This window comes from Chiloscyllium plagiosum, unplaced genomic scaffold, assembly GCF_037043375.1.
Source record: "Chiloscyllium plagiosum isolate Xiang-an unplaced genomic scaffold, Cpla_swu_hap1 HiC_scaffold_39, whole genome shotgun sequence".
NCBI lineage: Eukaryota > Metazoa > Chordata > Chondrichthyes > Orectolobiformes > Hemiscylliidae > Chiloscyllium > Chiloscyllium plagiosum.
Genome location: NW_028270177.1, coordinates 21,392,925 through 21,409,592, shown reverse-complemented (window position 1 = coordinate 21,409,592; position 16,668 = coordinate 21,392,925). Strand labels below are relative to the sequence as shown.

General features: G+C 41.8%; 1 long non-coding RNA gene across 1 annotated transcript in view; it reads left to right on the top strand.

The window, feature by feature from the left end:
* LOC122541006 (uncharacterized) overlaps window positions 1-12,196 on the top strand; it is a 91,354-nt gene extending 79,158 nt beyond the window's left edge. The window contains exon 3 of the long non-coding RNA XR_015753828.1: window positions 12,058-12,196. This is a non-coding gene — a long non-coding RNA (uncharacterized LOC122541006). The remainder of the gene's footprint in view (window positions 1-12,057) is intronic.
* Window positions 12,197-16,668: the final 4,472 nt, after the last annotated feature.

The window sequence follows — 16,668 nt, the reverse complement described above, 5'->3', positions numbered from 1 at the left end:
GGTTAGGCCACTGTTGGAATATTGCGTGCAATTCTAGTCTCCTTCCTATCGGAAAGATGTTGTGAAACTTGAAAGGGTTCAGAAAAGATTTACAAGGATGTTGCCAGGGTTGGAGGATCTGAGCTATAGGGAGAGGTTGAACAGGCTGGGGCTGTTTTAACTGGAGCGTCGGAGGCTGAGGGGTGACCTTATAGAGGTTTACAACATTATGAGGGGCATGGATAGGATAAATAGAGAAAGTCTTTTCCAAGGGGTCGTGGAGTCCAGAACTAGAGGCATAGGTTTAGGGTGAGAGGGGAAAGATATAAAAGAGACCTAAGGGGCAACTTTTTCACGCAGAGGGTGGTACATGTATGGAATGAGCTACCAGAGGATGTGGTGGAGGCTGGTACAATTGCAACATTTAACAGGCATTTGGATGGGTATATGAATAGGAAGGGTTGGAGGGATATGGGCCGGGTGCTGGCAGGTGGGACTAGATTGGGTTGGGATATCTGGTCGGCGTGGACGGGTTGGACTGAAGGGTCTATTTCCATGCTGTACATCTCTATGACTCTATGACTCTATAACAATGCTGTGTATATGAATATATGCAGGTTCCACTATACTCAAGTGTACCAATCCTTATTGATAGTTCGAAATTTGTTGTCAGCATAATTCTTTGCAAACTCATGATTATCAAGCAGATGTTGTTCAGTTATAGAATCACATCTAATATTAGGTACAGTACTGCAAATGTTGCAAGTATGGGCTTGTTGGTCAGTACATTGCTTGTTGTGAACAGCTGAAGGGATTTGCTATACAGTATATATTCAGTCTTTGAGACATGCAACCTCCATGCCTGGCAGCAGACTAGCAGTAAAATTCATGTACAGTAACATGTTACATTTGTACAACACATAAATTGGTTTTCTGTCTCTATAGCAGTAAACACCACCCATGTGCTGCAGCATAATAGTGATGTGAAACAGTCCTGCAAAATAAAAGCACGCACACACACAGACTACAGATTCTGGCCTCTTAGGGAACAACTATTCTCTCAACCCATCGTTTGCCTTTCATATGCTTTGTAGTTTTCTATATGTTAGTCTATATAAAGTATGCCACAAAGACTGAGTTCTTGTTGAGTCAGATATTAAGTTTATTTACAACACTATTTACAATGGTACTACATCACAAACTTACATATATAGTCTATGTCCTGACTAGAATGTACAGTACAGACATAATTTAACTGTCAGAAGTCACATGTTACCTGACAAACGAGTAGTATTCTGAAAGCCTGTGATTTCAAATAAATCTGTTGGACTGCAACCTGGTATCATGTGACTTCTCACTTTATCCATCTCAGTCCAACACCAGTTCCTCCACATTATAATCGACTGAATACACTTGCTCCAGTTTATAGTCCAACAGGCTCCATTACACATAGTCACTGGCAGCTAGGCAGGTACCTTTGTACTGGAACATTACATGTTGTGATGTTTTGTAATGGACTTAAAGATATAGGCCATCTGGTCTGGAATCTATTCATAATGCAACAGCCCTGGCAGCTTCAGCTGAATAAGCCTTACATTCTGCAATTCTCTTTCTAGGCCATTTCAATGCTCCATCACTCTTTTCATCTTTTAGCCTTCCTCATAACTGTAGAGAACTGCACATTTATCACATCCAGAACATTTGCTCAATCATTGTAAGTATTCAACTGTATCAAGGTGCATCGATGAGGTAAATTTTGAGAAAATGCTTCTTTTACCCACAACATTTCAGTACATACTGCATGTCCCGAAATACCATCATTCGGAAGGAATTTGAAGTCAAATCCCTCGTTACCCTCTCAAATTAACATAAAAGAACTACTTAGAGAAGAGCTTGGAAGTATTGTTACTGATCTGGACAATGTTACCTCCTCAGCCAACATCACCAATATGAAACCTATTACAGTAACTGCTACTTTTATTCAATGCAGTTTTTGAGAACTTGTTATGTACAAATTAGCATCAGTTTCACGTGGCCTCAACAGTATTTATTGACTGAAGTGCCTTGGGTTGTCCTGAGCATGTGAAAAAATGTTCAAGAAATTTTCTTTGTATTTTCAATTAACTTTATTTTCAAAGAAATGCAGTCGAGAAAAATCTTACTTTATAATAAAAGTTATGAAAATTTCTACAAATGTATTTGTCTGAACCATCTGTCACTATTACCATCTCCTTCCTTAATAACACATGAGTACTTTTAATTCAAACTAATCAGCAAGGCCCAAAAATGAATCATGGCGTGATTATTGCTATCCTGATCTTAATGGTGAGATCTTCAGTTTTCTAATTGGCAGCTGATTTAATTAGCTTATTCAACCTGTTTTGGCGCCTGTTCTAATGAAATTTATAGAAAGCTATTTTTGAACAGAACTACAATGGCTTTATTTACATTTTAATTACAGAAAGAATAAATATTGCCCGATGATTCTGGCAGCTCCCCATGTGGTATTTTGTTCAAGCCTAAACATAGATTTGTGCTGGTACACATATTAACTTAAAGCCCTATGCAGTTGCTGACAATTTTCAACTTTACAAGTGGGAACTAAAATACCTGGCTGCTAAAAATAAGATTATTTTTGTGTAATGAGGTATTTGTGAGGTCTGATGAACTTCCTGTAATGGCAGTGAAAATCACTTTCTCTCTTGTACCATTCAAGAATTCCCAAATAAAAATCCACTTGACTTCCTGTGACTGCTGTCTGCTGGCAATTGCTGTTATTATAGCTGCAATACTAACTCTACATTCAGCTTCACACTGTGCACCTGTCAATTAAACATGCTCAGGCCATCTGTTGTCAACACCACTCATCTCAATGAATGTCCGTGCTCGCTGTAACACCACAGCTCTTTCACAATTCAAACTCCAGCTTCAGGGTCATCATGCATTCCCAAGTCAGGTTCCCCATGGGTTAAAGAAGCAACTAACAGAGATCCAGTGGGCTGATTATTTTATTGCTCAGCTTCTTTGCATAGACTTGAACCTGTTGGCTGTATTTTTGCTTGTTATACAGGAGGTTCTGAGTTCAAGGACATCCAGCACTTTAATGAGGGAATGCAATATTGTCAGCAATGCTGTTCTTTTTAAGCAACATTAAGCCAAAAGCAGCTCATTGGACGTAAAGTGTTTTGAGCTATCTTGACATGTGATAAGGCAAACCATAAGTGGCACTTCATTTTTTCTTCCAGATGTGTAACTCTCCGCACTGTTTATAATTAACCAGTTCGGTGCATTAGAAAAGGCAATACTTAATCCACAATTGAAGAGCATAGACATCTGATCACCAAATATGGAGTAGATAGTTCTCTTGAGTGGGAGGATCAGAAAGCTTTCCAGAGTTAGCAGTTAGGGCGATTAGAATAAGGGAAGTAAGGCAGTGAGCTGTTCTGGGGCTAGTGTTGAGAGTGTGGTGCTGGAAAAGCACAGCCAGTTGGGCAGCATCCGAGGAACAGGAGAATTGACGTTTTGGGCATAAGCCCTTCATCAGGAATGAGGCTTGTGGGCCAAGCGGGCTGAGGGATAAATGGAGGCTGAGGTGGGGTTGGGGGCAAGGTAGTTGAGAATGCGATAGGTAGATGAAGGGGTGAGGGCGATAGGTCAGAGAGGAGTGTGGAGAGGAGAGGTGGGAAGGAAGACGGACAGGTAGGACAGGTCAAGAGGACAGTGCTGAGCTGGAAGGTTGGATCTGGGATTCGGTATGGGGAGAAGAGATAAGGAAACTGGTGAAATCCACATTGATCCCGTGTGGTTGGAGATTCCGAAGGCGAAAGATGAGGTGTTCTTCCTCCAGGCATTGTGTGGCAAGGTTTTGGAGATGGATGAGGCCCAGGACCTGCATGTCTTTGGGGGAGTGAGACGGGCAGTTAAAGTGTTCGGCCACAGGGCGATGGGGTTGCTTAATGCATGCGTCCTGGATATGTTCTCTGTAGCTCTCCACAAACAGGTGTCCTGTCTCTCCAGTGTAGAGGTGACCATATCGGGAGCAATGGATACAGTAAATGACGTGTGTGGAACTGCAGGTGAAGCTCTGATGGATGTGGAATGCTCCTTTGGGGCCTTGGAAGGTGATGTAGGAGCAGATTTTGCAATTCTTGCGGTGACAGGGGAAGGTGCCAGGAGGGGAGGGTGGGGTTGGTGGAGGGTGTGTAGACCTGACGAGAGAGTCGCGGAGGGAATTGTCTTTATGGAATGTGGATTGGGGTGTGGAGGGAAATATATTCCTGGTTGTGGGAAGTGGATGAGATGGGCTGGAAGTCTTTGAAGAAGGATCTGGACTACACCTTTTCCCACTCTGCCTTCTGTAAAAATGCTATCCCTTAACCCTAATTCCTCTACCTCCGCTGCATCTGCTCCCAGGAGGACCAGTTCCACCACAGAACATACCAGATGGCCTCCTTCTTCAAAGACGCAAATTCTCCTCCCATGCAATCAACAATATCCTCCAGTCATCTCCTCCTCTTCCCGCACATCCGCCCTTTAACACTACACCTCCAACTGCAAGAAGGACAGAACCCCTCCAGTCATAACCTTCCATCCCACCAACCTTTGGATACAATGCATCATCCTCTGTCATTTCCGCCACCTACAAACACACCCCACCACCAGAGATATATATTCCATCCCCACCCCTATCTGTGTTTCAAAGAGATCATTCTCTCAGCGGATCTCTTTTCAGGTCCATGCCCCCCCCACCAAAACACTCTCCCCTCCCAGCGCCTTCCACTGCCACCACAAGAATTGAAAAAAACTGCACCCACATCTCCCCCACTTACCTTCATCCAAGGCCCCAAAGGAGCCGTCCATCAGAGGTTTACCTGCACTTTCTCACATATCATTTACTGTAACCGTTGCTCCCGATATAGTCTCCTCTACAGTGGGGAGACAGGACGCCTACTTGCGGAGCACTTCGGGTAACATCTCCAGGACACACACATGAATCAACCCCACTGCCCCGTGGCCGAACACTTTAACTCCCCCTCCCACTGCCCCAAGGACATGCAGGTCCTGGGCCTCCTCCATTGCCAAACCCGTACCACTCGAAGCCTGGAGGAAGAATGTCTCATCTTCTGCCTAATTTCCCACACCCCCAACCTTATTCCAGATCCAACCTTCCAACTCAGCACTGCCCTCTTGAACTGTCCTACCAGTCCATCTTCCTACCCACCTATCTGCTCTACCCTCTTCTCTGACCTATCACCTCACCCCCCCCATCTTCATCTACCTATCACATTCTCAGCTACCTTTCCCTCCAGCCCCCCCCCCCCCCCCCTTCCGTTTGTCTCTCAGCTCCCTTGGCCCACCAGCCTCATTCCTGATGAAGGGCTTATGCTCGAAACATTGATTCTCCTGCTCCTCGGATGCTGCCTGACCAGTTGTACCTTTCCTGTACCACACTCTTCCACTCTGATCTCCAGCATCAGTAGTCCTTAACTTTCTCCCTTTCCTGGGGATAGGCAGAAGCAAAGGTAAAGCAGCAGGAATCAGTGTAGGAAGACAATGGAACAGGACAAGCCAGATGAGGAAGTAGGCAGCTAAAAGGTTGCCAACATTGGATTTTGTAAATTGAGTTTGAATATTTGTTAATAGGGATGATTTATGCAAGTGAATGGATCCAAATATTTGGGAATCTTTGGGGATTTTGGTGTTGTGTGTTGGTGGTAGATTGGAATTTTACGTTGGGAACTTTGTAACCTTGCATTTATTTCTTTAGAATCACATTAGTTTCTGTGGAATATTTTGGTATTTTAGATTCTTGCACTGATGTCCTTGAGGCTTAATGGATTGAAGCTTGAATATTTTACATAAGAAACAACAAGAATGTTTATGTACAGCTGGTTAATTTGTTTTGAGGTTCAGTTGGAACAATGCAGTCAGGTTTGCCAACAATATCAAGACTTGTGACCATTGTAGGAACTTTCAGGTAAACAGGAAATTTAAAGTGTATTTTTTCACATATATATTTTTGTTAAAATGTGTTTTATTAACATTCAGGTTTAATAATAACATGTTTGATAAGTCGCAACTTTTGGTATACTGAGATATGAAAAATATGATTTAATAATTAAATGATTTGCGACAATGTTATTCACTTCTCATTGTGGAATCATATGCAGCCTATTCACTGTAGCAATGAAATACTGGTCCCAAAAGATTGGTTCGCTCTGTGTAGTTTGATATAGTTGGATATTGAGTGAAAGTTCCCCCAATTGTACCTAATTCACTAAAGAGGAGGAAAACAACAACAAACTGCCATTCCTAGATGTCACAGTAGAGTGAACAGCCAATGGGGAACTTCAAACCAGCGTCTACAGGAAAACAACATATAAGGACCAAATATTGAACTACAGAAGCAATCATCCCAACATCCACAAACAAAGCTGCATCAGAACATTATTTCAACGAGCCACCACACACTGAAGCACAGAGGAACTACACAGAGCAGAGGAAAGTCACATATACAGGGTATTCAAAAACAATGGGTACCCAATGGACACAGTCCACCGATTTCTCAGCAACAAACGCAAGCAAGCAGACAAAACCCTAACCAATCTCCCCTACATCAAACACAGCTCAGAAATGACTACCAGACTACTCAGACCTCTTGGCATCATGGTAGCCCACAAACTCACCAATATACTAAAACAGCAGCTAATGAACTTGAAAGACCCTAGACAGACAACAAGCAAAACTAATGTCATTCGCAAAATACCATGCAAGAACTGTAACAAACACTACATTGGACAAACAGGCAGAAAACTAGCCACCAGGATACAAGAACATCAACTAGCCACAAAATGACATGACCCTCTCTCACTAGTATCCTTACATACAGATGAGGAAGGACACCACTTCGACTGGGACAACACATCCATCCTAGGACAAGCCAAACAGACACATACGAGAATTCCTCGAAGCATGGCATTCCAACCGGAACTCTATCAACAAACACATTGAGTTAGACCCCATCTACCACCCCCTGAGAAAGAGAACAGGAAATGACATCACCATAGGAAATTACATCACCATAGGAAATGACACCACCAACCCAAAGAAACCCAAATATATAAAGAGAAAGCAGGAAACATCAGCAGTGCTTTGTCCAGAGGCTCACTGAAGATGTTACCTAGTATGATGATGAAATGTCTGAAAATTAACTTTCCAGCTCAGCGAGCAAACCTACATCCACATCCTGTACCTTAGCCCCTAGAGTTAGAACACGACCTCCAAAAAAGGGAGAAGCTTTTAAACTTCCCAATCCACTATCTCCCAAATATTATCAGGTAAACCAAGAATTTTCTGTTTTGTTTGGCTGTCATGCCCTCAAAAGTATTAGCAGAAACCCAGGGTAGATGCATTGGCAAGGTGTTCGATTTACATCCACTGAGGTCATGATGTACCATTCAATTCTTTGAGCCTTTCATTCCTTGAAAGTGTTTTTCATAATTCAACATACGCCAAGGAAATCAGTCTGGAAGTACGTACCTTATGTTTTGTTAAGGATATTTTAAGATTCCTCTCTGAATCATATGATTTACCCATGATAGACTGAGGTTCATAGCAGCCACAGGAGAAATGTAACTACATTCTCATTGTCTTTATTTAAATTGGAAATGGCAATAGTTAATTGGAAAAGTTGAAAGCAGACCTTAAGGTTAAATTTAAGATTTCTCAGAATGTCATTTCACGGCTTGAGCTTCCTGCTCTTTTAATATTTTCTCAACCTTGTATAAAGCCAACTGTTACTATGATTTAAAAGATAGTATTTGTTACAATTGCCCGTGACTGAGCAGTATAAAATGGCCAATAGCTGCCCATGGCTAATGCAGCAAAACATGGCTGACAGTAGTTAGAGACCTTCGGGATATATTTGCTGAATGTAGTCTTCATAAATAGAATGATAGTAGCTCTGTAGACTCAAGGTTACTGGACTGGGATAGAATGTGCAGCTGCAGTTGTTCATGCATAAGACATAGATAAGTCATTTAATTAATGAATCTCTCTTGAATTATTTCATCAATCTATTACAATAGTAATAGTAGATTTTAGTTAAGATTCTTCAGATAATCATAGATATATACTCCAAAGTAGTACACTGTACATAAAAAAAATCACTGAAAGCATTAGAGGAAAAGATTCAAACCAGACTCAGGAAGTAAAAGCAACCCCCCATATCATTACAGGGAGATAAGAAATCTGGTAACATCATGAAACTACACAGGACCGAGGGTGGACCATAAGTCTGTCCATCTCTTTGTTGTTTGGTGACATTAGATTAGATTCCCTACAGCGTGGAAACAGGCCCTTCAGCCCAATAAGTCCACACTGACCCTCCACAGAGTAACCCACCCAGACCCATTTCCCTCTGACTAATGCAGCTAACATTATGGATAATTTAGCATGGCCAGTTCACCTGACCAGCACATCTTTGGACTGTGGGAGGAAACCCACGCAGACACAGGGAGAATGTGCAACCTCCACACAGTCACCCGAGGCTGGAATCGAACCTGGGTCCCTGGTGCTGTGAGGCAGCAGTGCTAACCACTGAGCCACCGTGCCACCCCTTCTTAGCTTAGTTGGAAATACATTGAAATTGCTGAGTGCAGCAGTACCTCCTTCGGGTTAAGGACTATCAGCAACTAAACTGTGTACGTGACAGCAAGTAAATTGCTGAAGCAAGCTTGAACTGTACAAGATGCAGTACCAGTGATCCACTTACAAAAGCACTGCTGACCAATACGAAACAAAGGGAGGGCGGAGCATGTGTGTTCTAAGCTTAAAAAGTATAAGATATTCCAAAACTTTTTGTGTGCTTTATTGCTCTGGAGGAATGAAGTTGTACTGAAAATAAAGTTGCAATAAAGGTTACTTGAAACCACCCCTGACTCAGACCTTCATTGGAAACTATGAGATCTAACAGTGCTCCATAAACTGGTTCCAGTTCACTCTGTGAATATATTTTTCAAAATAACAAAATGATTCTGCCTTATTTAATTTTCAAAAGCCCACCAAATTAGTTTTTGGTAATTTATGGTAAAGAACATTAACAAGAATTTCGTTCTTGAACAGTATAACAATGTGAGTTATTCTTCTCTCCAGCTGTCCCACTAAGATATTTTAATTCCTTCTTGAATAACCTTGGACTGTCAGAATTGTAATATTAATCGTCTCAAATGAGTCATGTTTTTATTGAAAATAATAAACAAAATGATCTCTGCAGTCCAGCCATTTTGGCAAAAGAAACACTTCATGCAACTCGGAGGCCTTCACCAACATATTCAGTGCTCTTTTTGAGTCTGAAAGTTAGATGCATTTGACCTGTAAGTATTTAAGTTCACTTCAAATATATATCAGCTGCAACAGGGGGGCAAGAGTCATCAGAAACTCTAAATTGTAAGGCTTCTGTCATCATTAACAGTTCTTAAACTGAGTGTCTGTATAGTTTTCCAAACTATAAAGAAGAAAGTCTTCATTTATATGGGGCTTTTCACAGCAAGTGATGTCTCAATGTGTTTCACAACCAACGAAGTACTTTTTGAAGTGTAATAACTGTTGCAATATGGGCAACAGAGCAAACTCTCGCAATGACAATATGACAATAAACATTGTGATATAGATTAAGTGATAAATATTGGCCAGGACATTGAAGATAACTCCTTTCTTTAAAATAATGGCCTGGAATGTTTTACATCCACTTGAGCAGGAACATGGTGGCCTTGGTTTAGCACCTAAAATAAATGGCACTTCCAACAGTACAGTGCTGTCTTAACACCACCTGGAATGTTAGCTTCAGTTCTTGTACTCAAACACTACAGTGGCACCTGAACTCAGAAACTTCAGAATGCAGCCATTGGCTTTCAGAGTTCAAAATTATTATTTTTCTTTATTCTTTCATGGGTTGTGGGCATATCTGATATGACCAATATGCGTTATCCATCCCTAATTGCCCTTGAACTTATGGCTTGTTAGACCATCTCAGAGGCAGTTAAAAATCAGACACATTGCTGTGGGTCTAGAGTCACATGTAAGTTAGACTAAATAAAGATGGTAAATTTGTTTCTGCAAAGGACATTGGATTGCCTTCAATTCTGGTCTCCCTGCTACAGGAAGGATGTTGTGAAACTTGAAAAGGTTCAGAAAAGATTTACATGGATGTTGCCAGGGTTGGAGGGTTTGAACTATAGGGAGAGGCTGAATAGGCTGGGGCTGTTTTCCCTGTAGTGTCAGAAGCTGAGGGGTGACCTTATAGAGGTTTATAAAATCATGAAGGGCATGGATAGAGTGAATAGCCAAGGTCTTTTCCCTGGGGATGAGGAGTCCAGAACTAGAGAGTACAGGTTTAAGGTGAGAGGGGAAAGATAAAAGAGACCTAAGGGGCAATTCTTTCATGCAGAGAGTGGTGCGTGTATGGAATGAGCTGCCAGAGGAAGTGATGGGGGCTAGTACAATTACGCTATTTAAAAGGCATTTGGATAGGTATATGAATAGGAAGGGTTTAGAGGGATATGGGCCAAATACTGGCAAATGGGACTAGACTAATTTAGAATAGTTGGTTGGCATGGACCTGTTGAACTGAAGTCTGTTTCTGTGCTGTACATCTCCATGACTGTAAACCAGATGAGTTTTTATGAAAATCGATGAAACCTGTTGTGGTCCCTCTTATTGAGGCTAGTTTAGAATTCCAGATTCATTGACTGAATTCAAATTTCACTGATTACTGCAGCAGGACTTAAAGCCTTGTCCCTTAACAGTAGCCTGGGCCTCTGTATTCCCATAATGCCATGTTGTACCGTCCCAGGGATTAATTCAAGAGCATCTTGGCACAATTACCAATTATGTTTCGGGCATAAGCCCTTCCACAGGAATGAGGAAAGTGGACAATTTCCTCATTCCTGAGGAAGGGCTTATGCCCGAAACGTCGATTCTCCTGTTCCTTGGATGCTGCCTGACCTGCTGCGCTTTTCCAGCAACACATTTTCAGCTCTGATCTCCAGCATCTGCAGTCCTCACTTTCTGCACAATAAACAATTAGTCAAGACAACCTCACGTTTCTATAATAAACATACATAGGAACAAGTTAAAGGTTACGATGTGCAGCTTCCTTCTGACTCAATCCAGGTTGTGTCAGTTATTGGCTCTATCTTCATGTGCAACAGAAATTAAGTGGCTTCACTGCCAGCTCCCATCTCAATGCCAGCTCTTCCTGCTGAGCAACAGATTTCTTTGCATTTTGTAGCATAAGGGATGAAAGATTAAGCTTTTTTTCAGCATATCACTTGCCAATTTCAGCCCCCTGCCTCCCCATTATGACAGTTTCAGTCACCTGCTCAGTGAGATTGCTGTCGTGAGAGATTCCTCAGAAGGTGATTGGAAAGGGGTGGACTGTGGTCATTTGTCTCAGCCTCATCAGAATCAAAAGGTAGCAGGAGCAGGATTTCTTTGGCTAAAATTGCATCTGCTGGGTTGGGGTGGTGGAATCCAAAATGCACAACAATGGATCCAGATTGTCTGGCATCCAGGCTGGGGGACAGTCAATGCAAGACTTCATCATTGACTTCGCTAGTTTCTAAATCGCCCCTCCTCCACCTCATCCCATATCCAACCCTCCAACTCAGCACCACCCTCTTGACCTGTCCTACCTGCTCATCTTCCTTCCCACCTCTCTGCTCCATCCCCCAATGACCTATCACAATTACCCCCCCCTCCCCCACCTGCATCCACCATTCGCCTTCCCAGCTACCTTCCCCCCAGCCCCACCTCCACCCCCCCCCACACCACACTTTGCGATTCTGACTCTCCAGCATCTGCAGTCCTCACTTTCTCCTAATGCAATACTCCACTTGAATAAGTACTTGAGTAATGTTAGATCTTGTGTAAAAGTCAACCCTGATATTTTCCCCCCAAAAAAATCACTTTTATATGCGTCATGTTTATGTCAATCCCCAACTTTAGCCAAGTATCTAACTGCGTTCTGAAGAAGATTCATACTGGATTGAAATATTAACTCTGTTTCTCTCTCCAAAGATGCTGCAAGGCCATCTGAGTTTCTCCAGTTTTCTTTGTGATAACCGCCCCCCTTGCTGATGAGGTCAAACTTACCATGGGACCAACTACCTCGACAGAGTCCCAGAACAGTGCACCATTGGAGCTACTTGTCCAGCTGCTCATGGATACTTGGCTCCTATTACACTTAGAGAGCAGGTTAGTGGGTAACATCTTCAGCTTGACTGCTCTGCCATGGTGAGGCAATGGGGAGAGAAGGGGGATTTCAATCTCTCCAAATTGTTACCTGCATAAAAGTTGACAGCAACCCCCTACTTTTTGAATCAAAATATAATCATAGAAATGCAACTTTATCATAACTGTGTATGGTGATGGGAGATGCATTTTTGGGACATAGTTGGGTATGGCTTGAGAACAGCAGTACAGGTCACAGTGTGACAATTCCCCAGCCCCATTTGTGGCACCAGTCATTTCTGCTAAGGCAGGTTCATGGCTGGCAGGGCTATCCCATATCGAAAAGACAGGTAGTCAATTAAATTCATAAAGTGCCTTCTTAACGATTGGGGAGGCTGGGATTTTTGAGTTGGTCTCTAGTTGCCTCACATGATGATTTAAAAATAAAAAGTGGGGGAGAGTGTTCTCTTCCTTACTGAGAAGCCCCATCAGCCATGTACCCTCTACTATAGTCTACTGCTTCATTCAAGCTGGAAGCCCTTGACTAGCCCTCCAAACTCAAGAGCCCACCCATTTCCCATTTATTTGGACAGGAAACCTGCTTTCATCCCAATTAAGGGTGCACCTCTGTGAAAGCCCCAAAGGGTGACTGTCTCCTCCTCTTCAGGGACTTGTTTAACCCCATTCCCTCATCTGTTTGGCCCACAGAGGGATCATTCCAACCTGGATAACAGTGTACTGCTCTCTCCATCTCTCTCTTTTCATAATGAATATCACCACTGCACACACCCCCATCTCACCTCCCAAATCACTGGCACTATCTTTACATAACTTTACATCATTACAAAATGATGAAGTTTGTACAGATATTTGGCAAATTTGGCAAAGGAAAATTGCCAGGTCATGTGATTTGATGTATTATTTTGTATTTAAGTTAATTTTCACATCCCAATAAGTCTTTTTCTCACTGCACCAATGGCTCACACTTTAAGTTGTTTGTCATCTCGGTAACATTTGGCTCCTTTCTTGCTGGGGTGTACTGGAAACAATTGGAAGCTGGTGCTGACAATAACATTACTGTTGCTGTAAATACAACCTCTCTCACCAACATCAGCCGGTTCCACGTCACTCTGCATGCCCTGTGCACAATGTTAAAAAACAGGAGCTGACATACATCCAGAAGAATAACCAGTTAAAGGCGCATTGTCTCAGTGAGAAATATTGCAACCTTGCCTGGGATTTCAGGCTGAGCTGGGAGCTGGCTGTGGTGTAACATTGGGTAAAGTTGTGTAAAGTGCTGTACTCATCGCCTTCCAGTCTCTGCTGGCATATTACCTTAGGCCAACTGAGCCCCTTACGTGACCAATTCATATTTTCTTCAGTGCTTGATGGGTGCCCCCTCACTCAATTAAACCTGGCAACCTTTCTGTGGGCTTATGCCATGCCCAGCAGCAATAGCCACCCCAAATGGAAGACCCCCTACCTTGCAATTAATCTGTCATACTCCATGCCCCCTGAGGAAACCTCTTACCTCATCAGGCCTCGTGACTGAGCTTTGATGGCATCATCTGTCACTGCCATTTGCCCACATATTGTGATTCACCTGGTGCAAGCTCTTCAAGCTGACTACATACATCCTCCAGGGTGTGCATCAGACCCTGCCAAGGTAGGTGTGAATGACGCAGGGCACTTTGATGTTCTGGCTTGTGCTGGCATCCTCACCTTCCAGGTGGACAAATCGTGAAGCCGAACATAGGTCAATCTGAAATGCAGATATGGTTTTTGCATGTGATATTTGTGGTTAACATTTGTGTGTCCCTGGGTAGATAGGAGACATGAAAGCACCTCTGAGGCTGTGAGGGGAGATGGCTTCCCCCTCCCTGCTCCCCCATGTCTTCATACCCGTTAATTAAAACTTTATTTCTGCATTGATTTAGAGAAGCAATTTACCTGATCAATTCAGGTCATTTGAGAAATTGAAAATTACATATGCAATAATTAAAATAATAATGAATCAGAACAGCCTTTTTGATCGTGTAAACAAAAAATCCAGTTGACCCAAGTCGAACATTTTGCATTCCCAGTTTTGCCTGTGTGCTTTTTTTCCGTACAAAGTAATTGAAAAGCAATCACAGCTTCGTCATCGCAGAAAATAACGGCACAGTCTTGTCAAATATTAATACACTTGAGTTTAAAGCATAGGGGATGGTTCAGGAAAAAAATAATCTGACAAAAAAAACATAATTATTTTGATAATAGAAGTTATTTCCAGGAATTGTTTTTGAACTTGCCTATTGATTATTCTTGCTGAATAGTGTTATTATTTGTTACAGGTTAAGAGTTACATCAACACTCACTGAATGGTTCACAGTGAGAGGTGTGAAGCAAGGATGTGATTCATTTCCTCCTCATCCTGTCTAAATTAATTCATCTACAGATTACCCTTGACAACAGCCATCTTGTGTTTATATTGGCATTGCATTTCAAATTCTCATCATCTGGCATGGAAACAGCATCACTTGGATTCTACTGTGCATAGAAAAGAATAAGGAGGGCATAGCATTTTAGAATCAGACTTGGTTCTCTCATAGCTCCACATTGTTATATATAAAAACAGCAGAGACAATGCATTTTTTTGAAAGAATTTATTGGACAAACATCGCAGTTAATGTTTCCGCAAATCTTTAAAATGTCAGATTTTCTACCATGCTGTTCAGAATAGGAGTTAAATTTGAACTGTGATCATTCCCCAAACTACTGCTTTTAAGCCTATTGCACTGCACTTTGTACTGAATTCTTCCTTTTGTATGTATCTTCAGTGCTGCAGAAGCCAGCATTCTGTGAGAACAATTGAGGTACACTCAGTTAAAAGGGGTTGTTACATTTGGCTGCTCCAAAATCTTAGTGACGTATAATTCTGCCTTAAAAAAAGGAGTGGGGCTAGTTGCAAGTTTTTTCCATCAGCCTATTTAAACCAGTACAAAGGTCACTGAAAAAGAGTTCAATGGCGACAAGCAATGGGATGAGAAGTCAGTATGTGTGACAAGTAGACAAATACTCTCATGCTGGCAATGTTACTTTTAGCTGAACTGCTGGGAAGGCAACTAAACTGTGGCTTTCATGTAGGAGACTGAGTGACAGATCAAGAGCAGTTGTGTTGTTAGAACTCAGGAAGAAGTTCTAGGAGGTTGAACACAGCTAAGTGTTGGGGTTGTGGCTCAGGAGATGTCTGGGGAGACGTGCTGATTCAGAAGAAGCTATGCGCCATTAATATCTCAGTACAGATGAGAGTGGGGGTTGGAAGTTCCACTTTATTTGTTTGACAAAACTGAGCTCAATTAAAGATCAGTGGTCAGAACATGGTGGTTCTGGCTTAAAATATCTAGCCAGTGAAAAGCTGGAGTTCTGCCTGTAGATGAATGCTGCAATGAATTTTCTGGAGTCCAAGTGAACATAGAGCCAGGAAAGAGGGTGATTGACCTGCAAGGGAGTAGTCATCAAGGTATTCCATGATAGAACAACTAATGATAGGGAGGTTCAAGGTCAGATTGGCATTAGCAAAGAACTGTACTTATGAAGTTTAATGCGATTTAATGATCCATCATCTCATTAATGTCTGGTGAGAACTGCTGACAAATTTATAAGCTGGGTCTTGATTGCATTTGATGTGCACTTTGGGGTGTTTACTTTGTTTGTTTTTCCATGTTTACCAAGTTAAGTTTAACTGCATTGTACATTGTATTACTGTTCTGATGCTGTATGGTAAAGCTTATTGCTATTTGTTCATATCCATAGAATCTTGTGACTTTATTCTTTTAGTCATTTCCATGAACATCACAATTTGTCTATACTAAAAATAATTATTTGTTTCCTACTGTTATGGTCCAGGTTGATGTTAATGCTGCACAAGTCAGATCCCAGATCCCAGACTGAAGTCTGCCTTCATTGATCATTTTTTGGGGTTTTTTTTTGGTTTTAAAGTGATGATTTTTCACAGAAACACAAATACACAAAGTTATAGATCTGGCTTTAACAATAAAACAGAAGTTTATTATGCTTAAGAAATTAAAAGGATAATAAAATTAATCTCTTTGCTTATAACACAGGTTTAAAGATTTCAACATACAATAAAACACAATCCACTCAAACCCACAGCAGTCCTTTACAGTACAATCACCAGAGAGAATTCCCATCGCTTTCAAATCTATAGATTTGTCCTAACTGTGGCTTCAATTTCTTAAAGACTTGCAGATTCTTAAGTTCTGAAGAGTTATATTTGACTCAAAACGTTCACTGTGTTTATCTTTTCACAGATACTACTAGACATGTTGGGTGTCTCCACTACTTTTCTGTTTCTGGCCGTAACTTTAAGTTATTGTTAGCGTGGAACTAGTGAGTGAATACTGCATACTTCCATTGGTTGCAGTGAATTCAGTGTCGAGACTATTGGTGAGGATG